This window comes from Camelina sativa, chromosome 19, assembly GCF_030686135.1.
Source record: "Camelina sativa cultivar CO46 ecotype springtype chromosome 19, ASM3068613v1".
Lineage (NCBI taxonomy): Eukaryota > Viridiplantae > Streptophyta > Magnoliopsida > Brassicales > Brassicaceae > Camelina > Camelina sativa.
Window position 1 is genome coordinate 8,179,795 of NC_141898.1, and position 17,534 is coordinate 8,197,328.

Sequence of the window (17,534 nt, forward strand, 5' to 3'; positions counted from 1 at the left end):
AAATCTAAACTCTAACCACTTCATTTATAAATCCAAACCGATATATAACCTCATTTTAATTGTAAAGTCTAAATCAATCTAATATTTAACTTTCCTTAATTAAAAGTATATAGAATTTATTTTCTCAATTTGTTTTGTTTTTAATTTAATTTTGATTTTTTTAAAATAAAATATTAGATACAAGATTTTGATTGGCTGAGAAAGGATGGGATGAATATAAGCATTCACCCTCTAAATATTTTTCAATTAATAATAGGATGACCTTAGGACCAACATACTCATTAGTCACACATTCCCTACTCATCAGCGCATACTTCTTAATTCTTTCTGTTTCGGCAACTTAGTCTTAGACTCTTACTCACATGTATATTGGTGCAGGATTTAGCACCCACAACATACCGACCTAAACCGAATAATCTTACACATCAATTAAACTGAGAAACTCCCTTTTGGGCCAGCTAAACGGGCCTATAAGCAGAAGCCCGACGAAGTTACTCGACCGACTTCAAAGACCACCCCTAAGCCCGATCTGATCATCAGAAGAGGAAATTTACCATATCTTCAATTCGAGATTTAAGGAAAATAGACTTATCTTGTAATCAATGCATTCATATAAATAGAGGGATACCCCCTCATTGTATGCATCCATCAATTAATACAAAAACCCTACTTCTTCATTGTTCTTGAGAGAAATCCTACCTTCTTCTTCAAAAATCATAACCCCTCTTTATATTCTAGCTTTAATCCAGTTTTTAGAGAGAGACCTTAAGTGAATTTGTTCTCCACTCAAACAAATTCATTGTGTGAAACTCAGTTTCTACAATTGGTGCCGTCTGTGGGGACCCTTACACAAGAGTTCTACGTTTTTTCTCTCTACCACCAAAACTAAAACAAACCAGAAGATCAAGTTCAACTATCCGAACCGCCACCTCTCAAGGCGAATTCCCGGCAGCTCCGGACGAAATGGAAGACAGGTAACCTATCTACGAATTGCCTCAAACAATAGCTTTCCGTGGAACCCAATTTCGTTTCAATCTGAGCCCTCTTCTGAGAGATATCGCAGTTTCTCTGCAACATACTCTATCCTTCAAACACAGATCTGTTTGTTTTCGACCAGCCCGCCTCGGGATCGGTTTCCCGACTGAGTTCGACGAATGAAGTTATGCATAACCTATCCATAGAACGCCCCAAGAATCAACTTTCCATAGAAACCGGTTTCATGTTGATCGGACATGTCTGCCGAAAGATATCGCCGTTTCTCTGCAGCATACACAATCTGTTGAAACACAGATCCATCTTCATCGCACCAATCAGCCTTCAGGATCGATTTCCCGATAAAGTACCATAAACCAAATTACGAATAACCTATCTACGGATAGCCCTTAGAGTCAGCATTCGGTAAAATCTGACCTTGGTTGAATCCAAGCTCTGAACTAAGAGTTATTACATGTTCTATTCAGCATGTCTTTGTCGCCAGGTCGCCCAACTTCTCAGGTCGCCCAACTTGTTGCCTACTTCGCCAGGTCGTCCAACTTGTCGCCTACCTCGCCAGGTCGCCCAACTTGTCGCCTATCTCTTCATGTCGCCCAACTTGTCGCCCAACTGCCTAGCTTTTCTCCTAGATCGCTTAGCTTCCAATAATGGTCTAGCGCCAAGATATCAGCTCGCCGTCACGATTTAGAGAGCAGTTTTCCACCTATCTAAAAGGAAAATAGAGCTGGTATGCATATCAATTTGAAGCCCCGAGGCTTATTTTTCTAATGAGACCGACCTCGTCTTAATCAGCAGTGTCTACCGGAAAATATCACTCTATCTCCGGAACAGACACATCCTGTTCGAAACTATAGCTTTCAGCTCGTCATCCCGACTTGGAGAGCAGTTTGCCACCGATCTAGATGGAATCTAGAGCCGGTATACATATTATTCTGAAGCTCAGAGGTTTATCTTTCCATAAAAGCCGATCTTAACTTAATCCAAAGTGTCTATCGAAAGTTATCACCCTATTTCCAAGCTGACGCACCCTGTTCGAAATCCTAGCTATCAGCTCGCCGTCACGATTTGGAGAGCAGTTTGCCACCAATCTAGAAAGAAATAAGAATCCCCGAGGCTTAGCTTTCTAACAAGATTGACCACGTCTCAATCAATGCTCTATATCTCAACTTATGACCAGTTATCCTTATCAGATGCAGCCTATTCGCAATTGTCAGATCGTCTTACATCACGACCATATTCCCAACCATCCATATAGAATCTGTAGTCGATCTGCATATCAGTTTGAAACCTCGAGTCTCATCTCTCTTTCGAGACCGACCTCGCCTGGAGCCGAGCTGTTTGAAATTTATTACCAATTTCCCTCAACTGGTGCGATCTGTCAAAACCCTAAATCGCTGATCCGATCTGTCAAGAAAATCAAACTTTAAAGGAATTTTTTTGGCGTTATAGGAAGAACTAGACACCGTACTACATATCAATCTGAAGCTCCGAGGCTTGTCTTTTTAACGAGATCTACATCGTCTCAATCCGAGCTGTCTGCAGAAATTTATCATTGATTTCTCTAAACCTGAGATAATCTTAAAACTCTGATCCGACCTGTCAAGAGAACCGACTTTGAAAGCAATTTACAGTCATTCTATAAAGAACCAGACGATGATCTACATATCAAATTGAAGCCCGGACGCTCATATTTATAAGAAGACCAATTTCATGTCAATCGGCTATTCCTACCAAAAGCTATCACCGGGTTTCTGAAGCAGACACATTCTGTCCGACACATTCATCAAGATAAGTTTTCTATACATTTATATATATTAACTTGCTCAAATCAGCTCACGCTAGATATCCTCATGCCATATAGAATCATCAAAACGGATGAACTTGAAAATCATTATCACTTGATCATATGCATTTAATTTGCTATCCTCTTTATCACATGCCTAGCATTTTTTATTGTTTATGCATGAATCGTTATTATGAGGGATCTCTTCAACATAATGACGTATTTGATCAGTGTAAAGCAAGCATCCTCATTTAAAAAAAAAAAGCTGAGCCATGCCTCGCATATAAAAAACCAGTTCGGAAATCCGAACTCGTTAGTTCTTTATTAAAAAAAAATCAGAGTCATGCCTCGCATATATATAAAAAAAGCTAAGTCATACCTCGCAAAAAAAAAAAAAGTCGAGCCATGACTCGAATATAAAACCAGTTCGGAAATCTGAACTCGTTAGTTCTTTACTAAAAAACCTGAGTCATGCCTTGCATAAAAAAAAAAAAAAAAGCCGAGTCATATCTCGCAAAAAAAAAAAAGCCGAGTCATACCTCGCAAAAAAAAAAAAAAAAATCGGGAATCTAAAACTGGACTCCGTGCTCGAAAATTAAAGACAAGCTCCTCAACTCGCGCCTAAAATCTAAAAGCCGAGTTAGACACTCGCAACTAAACGATTACGAAAGCCGAGTTTTGCGCTCGCAAATCAAGGATGAATTCTCCCTTAAACGGACAGCTCAGTTTCAGTTTGCCTTTAGACAGCTTCAGTTTCAGTCCGTTTTTAGACAACCTCAATTTCAGTTCGTCATCAGACAACTTCAGTTTCAGCTCGTCTTTAGATAATTCAGTTTTAGTTCGTCTTCAGATAGCTTCATTCAATCCGTCTTCAGATAGCTTCAGTTTCAGTTCGTCATCAGACAACTTCAGTTTCAGCTCGTCTTCGGATAATTCAGTTTCAGTTTGTCTTCAGATAACTTCAGTTTCAGCTCGTCTGCAGACAGCTTCGATTTTAGTTCATCATCAAATAGCTTCAGTTCTGTTTGAATTTTTGTGACTCATACTGAATCTTCTGACATCTTGGCCAGATGCTCGACTCGCGTCAAACCGCAAAAGAGAAATAAGCCAAGCCCAGTATCTCGCTCCCCTCAAACTTTTAATCGAGGAATAAGCCGAACCCAGAGTTTTTGTTTCGAACCTCAAACTCTTAATCGAGAGATAAGCTAAACTCAGAGTTTTTGTTTCGCACCCAAGCTCTAGTTCGGATGGAAACATAAGCCGAACCCAGAGTTTTATTTTCGCAATCCATCTCCGAACTAGATGAAAGAGGATAAGCCGAGCCCAGTATCTCGCTCCCCGCAAAAGCACACACTGTTTGGGACAAAACCACCCACCTACGGAGCCTAGAGTTATCTCCAAATTATCACTAAATGTAGGATTACTTGATGTAAGCCGAGAGACGTCTTGCAGCTTGTAAGTTCCGAATACAATAATTATCGGGAATCTGAACTGGCATCATTGCACGAAAGTGTAATATCTTCGACAATGACACCTTGAGGCAAAAACCTCGTTTTGATCTCTTCATTGTTCCCAGTTCGCCCTTAGAGAATTCATGCAGAGACAAAAAGGGATTAAAAACACGGCCTTCGATTCACAGGTCATCCAGTTTCTATTCTCATCCTGATCTGAATCTTCATTTAGTTCGGAGATCGCAAACCTAATAGCCCGTGAAGATTGAGCTTCCTCTTCCAACCTCCGAAATTTCAGTCTGGAATTGCGAACTAGCTGCTCAGCAATGAAGAATGAACTCGTGTATTTATGGATGAAGAGAGCAACCAACTTACAAAAAGTCATCATGATCTACGACACGTCTCAACTGGATTGGCGAATGCAACATGCGCGTGCTCGGAATTTGGTTTTCCTAAAGTTTAGATAGAATATTTTTCTCCTATAGTTTGGAAACTCGAATTGATAATCGAATCTACTGAACTGGGCGGGGACTAATTGTTGGTGCAGGATTTAGCACCCACGACATACCGACCTAAACCAAAGGTAGACCGAGTAATCTTACACATCAACTAAACCGGAGAACCCCCCCCCCCTTTTGGGCCAGCTAAACGGGCCTATAAGCAGAAGCCCGACGAAGTCACTCGACCGACCTCCGAGACCGCCTCTAAGCCCGATCTGATCATCAGAAGAGGAAATTTACCATATCTTCAATCCGAGATTTAAGGAAAATAGACTTATCTTGTAATCAATGCATTCATATAAATAGAGGGGTACCCCCTCATTGTATGCATACAGCAATTAATACAAAAACCCTACTTCTTCATTGTTCTTGAGAGAAACCTTACCTTTTTCTTCAAGAAATCATAACCCCTCTTTATTTTCTAGCTTTAATCCAGTTTTTAGAGAGAGACCTTAAATTTCTTTGTTCTCCACTCAAACAAATTCATTGTGTAAAACTTAGTTTCTACAAACAATATAAATGTTTTGTTAATTACGTGAATTATTGTCATCACATAAGGACATCCATAAACAAACATAGGTTATGTGTACAACACCATAAACATTAATTTTTGGCCGGAATCCGGCGTTGACCCGTGTTGACCGGCGTTGACCAGCGTTGACCAGAAAAAATATTCAAATTTTTTTTTTCTTTTTTCTTAATAACATTTTTTGTTTTTATGTATTTTTGATAAATAAATAAAAAGATTAAATAATTTGTATAATTTACAAAACCAAAATATAACAACAAAATTTATACGACAAAAAAATACAAGAAAATTATATACCAAAAAAATTAAAAAATAATGACAAACAAAATTTGTGATATATCTAGTAACTAATTTTATTAATACATAAAATATACCAAAAATAATATAATAAAACTATACAACTAAAATTTTATGTGTAGTAGATTTTTTCATAAAACTATAACAAATCTATACATTTTCCTTTTAAAAATCATTTTTTATTTTGTATTTTTAAAGGTGGGGGTTTTAAATATATATTTTTCTTTTTACTTATTTATAAGATTATGTCATTTGAAATATATCCAAGACATTACCAACTATTTCTTTGTTTCTAATAAGAAAAACAAAGGAAGAAAATAATGAAAATTTTATTTATTTACATAAAAGACATATATCAAGAAAATAGTTAAAAAACAAAAGTTGATTTTGTAAAATCAAAGGTTGATCTATTAAAATCAAAGAAATAGTTGGCAATGCCTTGGATATATTTCAAATGACATAATCTTATAAATAAGTAAAAAAAGAAAAATATATTTAAAACCCCCATCTTTGAAAATACAAAACAAAAAAATGATTTTTAAAACAGAAAGGTATATATTTGTTATAGTTTTATAAAAAAATCTACTACACATAAAATTTTGATAGTTTTATTATATTATTTTTGGTATATTTTCTGTATTAACAAAATTAGTTACTAGATATGCCACAAATTTTGTTTGTCATAAAATTTTTAATTTTTTTTTGTACATAATTTTCTTATATTTTTTTATCATATAACTTTTTGTTGTTATATTTTGTTTTTGTAAATTATACAAATAATTTATTTTATTTATTTATTTATAATAAATATATAAAAACAAAAAAAAATATTATTTTTAGGAAAAAAAACGCTGGTCAACGCTGGTCAACGCTGGTCAACGCCAGTCAACACTGGTCAATGCCGGATTCCGGCTAAAATTTAATGTTTATAATGTTGTACACATAAGCTATATTTGTTTATGAATGTCCATATGTGATAACAATATGTGATGACAATAGTTCATGTAGTTAACAGAACATTTATATTGTTTGTATGTGTGTCTATGTGTTGGTGTATACTTGAATTCAAGTAGCTGGCAATCATTTTTCCTTTATTTATTTATGTTTTCCTTCTCCATTCTCCATGCGGATTCCCTAAAGACCACATATTCTAGTCATACAAAATTATGTATATGATTACTAAAAATAATACAAAAAAAATGAGATCTTAAAAATAAATTCGAGCTATATAAACACTTCAGTGTAGTACTGTTCCACATGTTTTAAAATCTGCTTATTTAAAAATAATACAAATTACTACTTAATTAAATATAATTAAAACTACACTTAATATGCTTATAAAAATTTGTAAAATTTAAACCAATTATTTCTCTTCCATATTGCACAACGAAGATGAGAAACACATTATGAATTGACTAATATTGTTCAAAGAACAATTGACAAATAAAAAAGAAAACAAAGCAAAGAGAGTAGTAAAAAAAAGAAGCAAGAAACACATTATTCTAGGTCTTGTAAATGGAAGAAATAAAAACAAAGCAAGAGTGGTTTCTTCCTCTTGCCTCCGATCCTGGTGGGTGCAGGTTGCTTTAGATTTGCACACAACTTGGAACATAAGAGCACACAAGGACTGGAAAACAATAGCTATGAACAGACGATTCTCCAAGATCCACTTGTTTGCAATATCCATCTTCTCCAACGATATAAGCTGTGTTGCGAGTGGGGTTATGTATACTCTTTCGTTTATCAAAAATCACCGCGAGTTTTTTCTCTTCGTCAACAAAGAAAGTCGCAGATATAGGCTCGAATGGTCTAATCCTACCGATAGGTAAGAACAAGCTGCTCCATGACACTGCGTTAGGCTCAATCTTATTACTAATCCATATCCCTGTCCACGCCGTATCCCATCGGTGATATAAAACCGTAAGTTTCTCCTCTCTAATAGTAGATAGAGTTACAGTATCATTAAAACGAGGCTGAAATGGTAGAGGCAGAAGTGATCCAAATTTCTCTGTTGTAAAATCAAAACATAGTAAGAAACTAGGGATCTCTCGTAGCTCTGGGATCTCACCTGGGATCTCTTCTATCTCCTCTTCAAGTGGTAGGATCCTCTCTTGAGCAAACCAGTAAGTCACTACAAGAAAACAAGGCTTTTGCGAGGACACATTGCGACGGAGTACAGCTCTCGCAAATTTACGATAGATTTGCGAGGGATATACTAGTAAATAAAAAACCATAGCACATTCCTCGTAAATTTGCGTCGAACTCAGTCGTCGCAAATCCGCTGCTCAATTGCGATGCATTTACGACAAATTCGCTGGGAAGGTCCCTTTCCTCGCAAATCCATCGCAATAGTGCGACGATTTTGCGAGAACATACTCCATCGCAAATTTGCTATGGAATTGCGAGTGATTTGCGAAAGCCATAGCAAATCCATTGCAAAGTTAGGATAATAATTTATTATAAATATTACAAAACTTAATAGAATTATTCTGAAATACATTTGAAGGTGAATTTACTAACTTTTAACATTATTTTGATGGTTTTTACAAATTATATATTCAAGGTTTGCGACAAATTTGCGATTGATTTACTAGAGCCATAGCAAATTCGTCGCAAATCCATCGCGAACTACGCAAAACATAGCAATTCCCTCGCAAATAGAAACTTTAAACCCTTAACCCTAAACCTTGAACCCTAAAGACTTATTACATTACTATTAATGATTAAAAAAGTTGAATCCAAAACTATTAATCAAAGATAGCAGTGCAACACAAAATTGTTAGAGAATTGGACAATTTGGCAAATATTTGTCTCAATGTAATGAACATATATGTGATATAGTGTAGAACATCATCATGTTTAGAGTAAGATGCAAAATTGGACAATTTTGGAAAGTTTGATGATAGAAAAGAGTATGATGACACCATTGGACCTTATAATATACTTGAAAGTTAATTTGACTAATTTGTTACAATTATTTTGATGGTTTTTGCAAATTAGATATTCAAGGTTTGCGAAAAATTTGTGATTGATTTGCTAGAGCCATAGCAAATTCGTCGCAAATCCATCGCGAACTACGCAAAACATAGCAATTCCCTCGCAAATAGAAACTTTAAACCCTTAACCCTAAACCCTAAACCCTAAAGACTTATTACATTACTATTAATGATTAAAACAACACAAAACATAGCAATTCCCTCACAAATAACACAAAACATAGCAATTCCCTCACAAATAGAAACTTTAAATCCTAAACCCTAAAGACATTGCGAGGGATTTGCTACGTTCCCTCGCAATTTGCTCGCAAAAACTCTAAATTATAAAAATTTAAATTAATTAATATTTGCGATGCTTTTGCGAGGGAACGTAGCAAATCCCTCGCACATAGAAACTTTAAATCCTAAACCCTAAAGACTTTGCGAGGGATTTGCTACGTTCCCTCGCAATTTGCTCGCAAAAACTCTAAATTATAAAAATTTAAATTAATTAATATTTACGATGCTTTTTGCGAGGGAACGTAGCAAATCCCTCGCAAATTTTGCGTTGGAATTGCGACGCCGTTAATTTCCTATATAACTAAAAAACCTAGTTTGAGCGAAGCTCAAACCCAACCGACAAACCCTAATTTCCTTCTTCTTCTTCCGATTTCTTTCTTCTCCGGTTGTTCTCTTCTCCTCTCCCCTTCTCCGGTTGTTCTCTTCTCCTCTCTCTTCTCCAGTTGTTCTCTTCTCCTCTTCTCCTCTCTCTTTTCCGGTGAAACCTTCTCCGACCCTTACTCCTCTTCTCCTCTCTCTTTTCCTTTGAATCACTTGTCCGGTAAGTCTCCTCCTCTCCCCTTCTACCTCTTTATAGTTAGAAAGTTTGCTTAGATTAGGGTTTTTTATTCGATTTAGTGTTTAAAATTTGGGGTTTAGGGTTATGATTCGATTAGGTTTTTAATTCGATTTTAGGGTTTCAAAATTGGGGATTCAATTTGGGGTTTACGGTTATGATTCGATTAGGTTTTTAATTCGATTTTAGGGTTTCAAAACTGGGGATTCAATTTGGGATTTAGGGTTATGATTCAATTTGGGGTTTTAAATTCGATTTTAGGGTCTCGAAATTTGGGATTCAATTTTTGTGATTCTAATCAGTTTTTTTTTCCTGCTTTTAGATGTCTTCTCGAGACCAAAATGTTTCTGTAAACCAAAACGTTTACAGAAATTTCATTGCTTCTCAAGGGTTAAGTCCTCCAGTCTCTGTTCGAAGGACACATTCTTCTTCTGTTCCTCCCCGAAGGTTACCTTCTCCCGCTTCTTCTCAAGGTACATCACCGGCGATGCATGCTGGTAATCCTCATGGAAGCTCTCCGGTGATGCATGATGAGAATCATGGAAGCTCTCCGGCGTTGCATGATGAGAATCCTCCTCAGCAATCAACTTCGCGTATCAACAGTATTTCTGCCTCTAAAACTTTTTTCACTTTGGAACAGTTACTTGCAAGTCCTGGGCGTGCTGGCTTACCAAAACTGGATCCTAAGCGACCTCCGGATACTCTCTGGTGAGAATGTTATGTATCTAACCTATAGTTTATCTTTATGTTTTGTATTTTCAATGATCCTCATTCCTTTTATTTTATGTTTTGTAGGTTTGACCAGGATTCTTCGGTTGTTGCTACTGTCCGGGCCATTTTTGAAAGAGATTTCAAATCAGCTCATGCCAATTGGACCCAAACACCAGGTCCGGTTGTAAACCGGTGGTTTGAAACTTTTGCGGTAAGTTACAGATTGTTGATGTGTTTAAATTACAGATTTTGTTTGTTTATCACTTGATTCATTTCTCTGTCTTTACAAGCAAACATATAACTGGGATGCGTCCATCAATGGAAGAGTTAGAGCTGAGTTTGAAAAGAAGTTGAAGAGTCGGATGAGTGATCAAGTGTCTCGGTGGAAGGGTAAGTGGAAGAAGAGAGGTAATGACGCAATGCCGCGGTGGCTTGATCCTACCATATGGGATGGCTTGGTCCAGTTTTGGTGTGAACCAAAATCAGAAGCAAAGAGTATCAATAGCCGTAATGCTCGCTATAGTGATCCTAATGGCACCGAAATACATAAGCACCGTTCTGGTCAGACCTCTTTTAAAGCCCGAGCACGAAAGCTTGTAAGTATCTCTGTTTAACACAAGTTCATTATTCATATCATATCTACAATATAGTAATATAGTTGTTTCATTTCTCTGTTTTTAGTCTGAGAGTACTGGTGAGCCACTGCCTGATTTCCTGCGAGTACTAGAAGACACTCATAGGAAACCAGATGGGTCGTTTGTTGATGGACTGTCTGAGAAGGTGTTCAATGAAGTGTCGTCAAAGATAGCTGAAGCTGAGTCTGAGCTATTATCAGCGGATAACATGGAGAGTAGTGCTTCTGGCGGGTTATCAGTAACTGTGAAGAACCAAATCTATGCCGAGGTAAAACATGCTTCATTGTTTTTGTTAATGTTTGTGTTTGTGTAAACTATGTGTGTTTATATGTGGTGTTTATGTTTGTGTAAACACTTATGGTGTGTATATGTTTTGTTGGCAGGTTGCAAGGGATTTGCGATGTTGACCGATTTGCGAAAAGCGATTTGCGAGGAACGAACTTTCCTCGCAAATACCTCGCTTTTGTCAATTTGCGAGGGATTCGCTACATATTCGTCCATCGCAAAACCGTTGTTTTCTTGTAGTGAGTGCTTCCTTTGAGTGACACTCCACGGTAAAATGAGATATATTCCAGTCGGGAATATCCTCGATAACCATCCATGAGTTAGAGTCAAAATGGTAAATTTCGAACTGGCAGATTCTAGTTGGAGGCTCTACACTCATCTCGCTCATGTCTTCGAAAGCATCCAAATATCTCAAGATTGTGTTGCTTCGGTTGCAACTGCTCTTCTTTATCCCGTATCCGAGAGCATAGTTGTCCCATTTGTGGTAAGACTCCCTAGGTTCTATCAACCTTGTTTGCCAGAAATAAGGGTTCCAAACCACAAGCCTAGAGTTGTTGTTGTCATTGGTGATGCATAACAATAGACCATCACAGTGATAGACTTGAGATATAACTACTTGATCGCCACCGTTTAGGCTAATAAGTTTACCTTTCTGCTTTATAGATGATTCAACGTTGTCGTCGTCTTTGTGAATTCCATCTGGATTGACACTCATCAGATAAACCCTATCGTTCATAATCATGATCGCCTCAAGCTCCTTCTCTTGCTTCTTCTTTGCTTCTGCTTGTTCCCAACCAATTTGCTTCTTTGTAAAGCTGCGACGTTTGGTTAAAGTGTTCCACTTTTTGCAAGTAAATCGTATTGCCCTCAGAGATGTTACCGGAAGCCTGGAGAGCACCTCATCAGCCAGATCCCGTGGAAGATCGGAAATCTTCGTCATTGGTTCGACAAGGATCGATGAAATGGTAATTAGGTCGATCGTCAATAGGGTTTGATGAAATGGTGATTAGGGTTTTTACTTCCACACGCTTTCAATCTTTTTATATTGAGACGGTTCAGTCAAAAGGTTACTCACTCGAGAAGACTACGGGCCTCAGCCCAAAACTTCCAGGATAACAAACGGAAGACACCACAATCTAAGGGATTTTTAAAGATTTTGGGTTTTTGTTAAAATAATCTGTTATTTAATTTATGATTTTTAAATTACTATCCAAAATCAGTGTTATTGAATTTGAAATTTCTATAAAATCATTCAAAATCAATCATAATTAGATTTTAACCCGTGGTACACCGCGTGCATATAATTTTTATTATTATTTATATTTATATTGTACTTTTTTTTGTTAAATATTTGATGTTTTGCAAATAGAGGAATAACTAAATTTTTCGACCGTTTGTTATATACTTCATGACTATTTGTTTGTTATATTTAGTTTGTTTTGTTTAGTGTTTGAGATTTTATTTTGATTTTTAATTATTATAACAAAAAAATAAAGGATCTAAATACATTATAAGTCATTTATACGCTATGATTAAGTCACATTTTTCCTAATGATTTAATTATTTTACACAATATTAGTTAAATCAACTTAATTTTATATGTCAAATATTCTAATATTAATAGTGTTGAAAAATAATAAAATGAGGATTTAACCCGTGTTAGCACAAATTTAATGATACTTTATTAAATCCAACATGTCATCTTTATAACCTATCTACTATATAACCGTATTATATAGTATTTTAAACTTTTTTAGTTTTACATATTTGTAATATTTTAAAATTTTATTAAGTTTATATATATTAATTATAATATTTAAATAAATGTGAATCGAAGTTATTCTTACATTAAGAATCAAAACTCACAGATTTTGGAAAACAAAATAGGAATCAAATTGTTGTTTTCTTGGTTTGCAAAAGATTCATAGATATAATATTTTCAATACACAATAGAAGGTGTAGTTAAATATATCATATTTTGTGTTTCCATATTGATTTTGCTGTAATTTTTTTGTTTGAATAGAATGTAAAATATTTAGGAAACAAAATCTGAAGTAATGTTATTTTTGGAAACTTTTGAAGGGTTAAGTTGTAAATAAAAATTTAAATAAGCAAAACTAAAAGGGCATAACACAAAATGTACTTCAAAAATGTTAATATAGATGTCTTGTTATTCAATCAAAGATTTATTAAAATTTGACAATATCTTGTTTTGAAAATACTGATTTTTAGGAGATTTTGGATACTTCATCAGTTGAAAACTAGTGAAAAATAGAAACAAAACAGTCCCACCTAACTCCAAAGGTGATATTCTGAAGGATTTCAGAAAAAAAAAATGACAAATTTCATAATCAAACTATTTTGGATATACGGTATATCCAACTGTTTTTATATCATCAGATTCCTATATCTGGTCTCCATAAATGTGTTTTGAGTACTTGTTACTTCTTTGTAGCTTGCCGTTTGGTGTGTTGAATAAGAAAGAACAAAAATATGAATGAAATCATAACAACTATTGGCTTCCGCGTTAGATCTCTGTTAAGAGTAGTTGTTATTCGTTTGATCTTAAACTCTGTCTTCAAACTATATGTTGTCATGTGAGTTTTGTGGTGATATGAGGGACAATGGGTTGAGATAGTTGGAGACATATTTTCCTTTTTTTTTGGGATGTAAAATATTCTAAAATCACCTAAACGTTAGTAATAAAATCTCACAAAATCACATATTATTTTCCTTTTTTTTGTTTAAATATAAAACTCTTAACAAATAACCAAATCTTCTAAAAGTTCGCTCAAATCTCTCAAATTTTTTGAAAATCTTAAAATCCAACTAAATCCTCCCAAAAGTTCAATACATAATAGACTTGTTCATTCGTTTGTCCAAAAAAAAAAAAGTCGTTCATTCCGTGTGTTTATATAGTTTAACGATCATTTTGAGTTTGGACCAGATTTGAATAGTGCCTTTGTATTTGATGCTGAAGAAACATCACTCACACGCATTTAAGATAGCATGACAACAGAAACTTCGATCAATAATCTCAAAAGATCAAACCCAACACACAAAAATGCAACCGCTAAAAACAATCATTTGACCAAACTTCAACGATGAAAAAGGATTCTCAAACCACCCATCAGACCCTTTTAAAGGTAGAACCAATCTATACATACTCAATCTCTTTCTCGAACAAGTTAGACAAAAGACAATGTCGAAATCCCGGTTTAAGTCTGAAGTGATCTTGAGTTGAGAGGAGTTGTACCAGCAGCTCCGATCTTCAAGGATGAATCTGCAGATACCATCACTTTAATGGGCAACGATCCTACCCTGATGATGTCATCAGCCAGAGATCCTGTCACCTCTCCAGAGGAGTCCGACTTCCGGTCAGAGCTGAGAGATGAGGCCGGTTTAGACTTGGGTTGGGTTGAGTTAAAGGTGGTACCAGCAGCCGTTTTAATGTTGAGAGAGCCAATCTTCAGAGTGGAAGGAGTAGACTCTTCTCTAGGTTCCTCTGTATTGCTCTTTTCATCCCCATCTGAGTTTTTTAACTGCGCAACTTCTGTTTCTGCCGAGGTTACTGAAGGTTTCTTGAAGACATCTTTGGAGATTTTCTTGCTTCTGTCAGAAATATTCGGTTTGGGAATGGGAAATGGGCTACGAAAGGTCCTGAATGGAAGTCTTGCTTTCTCTTCCTGCATGAGTCTCTGGCGGTTTTCATAGTACATAAAATCATCTAATAGCGAAGTCCTTTCCGCATGATTTTTGAATAGTTTTAGCACCTCGAGTCCTTGTTTCAGCATTACCTGCACACAAACCGAGAATGATAAGATTGAGATTTCAGAGTTCTTGGAATCTGGTTCAGAAAGTGAAGTGTCAAGATTAAAAAAACACGAACTCACCTCTTGTGTGTCTCGGCTGTTGGTCACTGGCTTATTCTCGTTATTGTGTAAAATTATGTGCCTGAAACAGCTATTAGGAACATCTTTAATGACGTGCCATTTGACAGGAAAACTTCCACTCCATTTGTCTTGCTGCCAAAAATCCATGTCCCGGTTGAAGGAAACTGGACCGGTCATCTCAGCCACACCACAGAACAGACCACTGGCATTGACCTAAAGCGGGGGAACAACATAAGCACAAAGTATGAATGCAAGCACATTAGCACAAGGCAGTAAAAGTAAGAATGGACTCACAGAGAAGAATAAGAAAATAGGGCATTCACAAGACTTCTCAGTGGCTATTCTCTGAGCATCTTCATATACACTCTGCAGTTTCTTGTTCCCATGCAATGTTGATGACCAGACACCGTATTTGATGCTCTTGTGAACATCATCTTCACTATACGATTTAATCACAAAAAACTTGGCATTTCTGTAGTCTGTTCTGACATCTTCTTTATTATATTGATCAGGATTTATCACAATGTTTCCTTCTGCATCAGCATTTCCAGCTTTGGTAGTATAAGCTTTGACAACAAACTGATTTCTTGATCTTCTCGTTCTTGAACCTCGATAATGTTCGCTCATATCTGGACTTCGAGTTAGGTCGTAATCACCTACGCCATCATACATCTTGGAACGAGGCTTGTAACTATTTGAAGCAACGGATGAAAACCCATTAGCAATGTCTAATTGCCCATAAGACAAGCGTCTGCTGCTGGAAACACTGTCAACGGAAGCAGTTTTACCCTGCAAAAACATACACGACTTCAGACTCAACATAGGAATGAATGACTAAGATAGCACTGTAATATCAACAAAACACTCCTTGTAATGCATAAGCACACCCAATATTCAGAAGAGAACAGAATCAAGAATTATTTTCTACGAGAAATCACCTGGAGAGAATGTGCAGGAGCTGGAGCTGAAACATTCTTGGAGACTCCTGGCTGTTTATTCTGTTCAGTGCTAGACCTTAGTTTCTCAGAGGTCCCCAAAGAATTCACTGTTGAAGATTTTGGAGCATCTTTTGGGAACCCGGCAATCGCTGAACCATCTCTCTGTCTGGATCCTCTTATATCAGATTGACCACCATTGGCTAAATCAGTCGCTACCAAAGAGTCTGTTGAGCTACTCGAGACAATATCAGGCTGAATAACATAAGGAACATAAGTAGGCGACGATGCAGTATTCTCATACGGGGCGCTGGAGTAATACTGCTGGAATCCAACAAACGAAGAAGAGTCAACGCCTATTGAAGCGCCTGGTATGTAAGGATTGTACGGATTGTAAGGAGACTGTGCGTATCCATAACTTGGTGTATAGCATATAAAGGGAGAATTTTCATTTTGCCCACCCTGAAGACGCAAGATTAGAATGTTAGCTAGGTAAGACGATAAACAAACAAAAAAAAACAGCACGTTTCTGTGAATGAAGATTGTGACGCACCGTGTATTGGACCTCTGAACCATCCACACCAGCAATAACCTGATGGTTCTCCCACTCGACGGTTGAATCATAACCTGTGAAAAAAAAAATCCAGAAGATAAGGGAAATTTGCAACCTTAAAAACAAGAATGACAAGTAAATTTCGTGAAGCAGAGCTATCAACCTGAACAGTAATAAGCGGGATAATACATGCTCTGGTCAATGAAAGAGGCAGGGGCTCCCTCGGTATACATTGCTTCAAATTATCTGATAAAAATATTTTGTTCAATGGAGTTTGAATAAACCCCTGAAATACATATTAACAAAAAGGTCAAAACATGGGACTTTCATGACCATTGTTCAACGAAGAATCAATTAAACTAGAAGAAATCAACTAAACAAGCCTTAAAAAACAGATTTCTCAGTGAAGATACAAATCCCGGAAAAGAGAGAAACAAAGCACATATCAGATAAATCTGAGACTCTCTTGCAATGCAAAAGTTCACGCGAAAGCTCTCCACTAATCAATTCTAAACAACAGTAGAAAGAGAGCTTTAAATGTACACAGAGAAACCCTAATTTACACTAGATGCACGGAAATTACAGCAAAATAAAAGAAAAAAAGGAACAGCGATGAAGAACCTCCAACAGCTCAGAATGCAAAGCAACCATATATGCATAAGAGCTTACAACGACGTGAAGCTAAGAAACGAAATCAAATACGCTTATAAGCACACAAAAAAAAACAAATCCCAGATAAAAAAAAAAAAGCAGACAAATTTGATCAAGATACCAGAAATTAGGCAGAATCAAGTCATACTTGACCTAAAAAGTTCTTCGAATGGAGAAAATTTGGGGTACCGACAAAGAGGTAGAGTAACCGAGAAAGAGAGAGAGAGGTTGGGAGAGCGACTTCAGCCGAAATAGTTGTGAGATAATGCTCTGCCGAATCGAAACCCTAACACTGAGATGAGTGAGGGAGAGAGAAACGAAAGAAGAAGAAGACGACGAGAAGATTCGCTTCAGTGCCGAAAAAATAAAAATGGAAAAGACAGAGAGAAACCCAGAAGACGCGCAAACGACAGATTCCACTGTTTTTGTTTGCAATACGCAGCGTTTCGATCGAAGAATCTAAGTGATGCTAAAGTCGATTATACCC

The 17,534-nt window shown here is 36.5% G+C and overlaps 2 pseudogenes across 1 annotated transcript; both read right to left on the bottom strand.

Annotated features, from left to right (window-relative positions):
* Nucleotides 1-7,139: 7,139 nt before the first annotated feature.
* On the bottom strand, nucleotides 7,140-11,955 carry LOC104767585 (F-box protein At3g17320-like; annotated as a pseudogene).
* A 2,008-nt stretch (nucleotides 11,956-13,963) lies between these two features.
* On the bottom strand, nucleotides 13,964-17,428 carry LOC104765577 (uncharacterized; annotated as a pseudogene). Its single transcript, XR_015591004.1, has 7 exons — nucleotides 17,169-17,428; nucleotides 16,560-16,642; nucleotides 16,397-16,470; nucleotides 15,847-16,305; nucleotides 15,203-15,697; nucleotides 14,909-15,121; nucleotides 13,964-14,812 (listed from the first exon to the last, which is right to left on the bottom strand). The product of XR_015591004.1 is annotated as an uncharacterized LOC104765577 (transcript).
* Nucleotides 17,429-17,534: the final 106 nt, after the last annotated feature.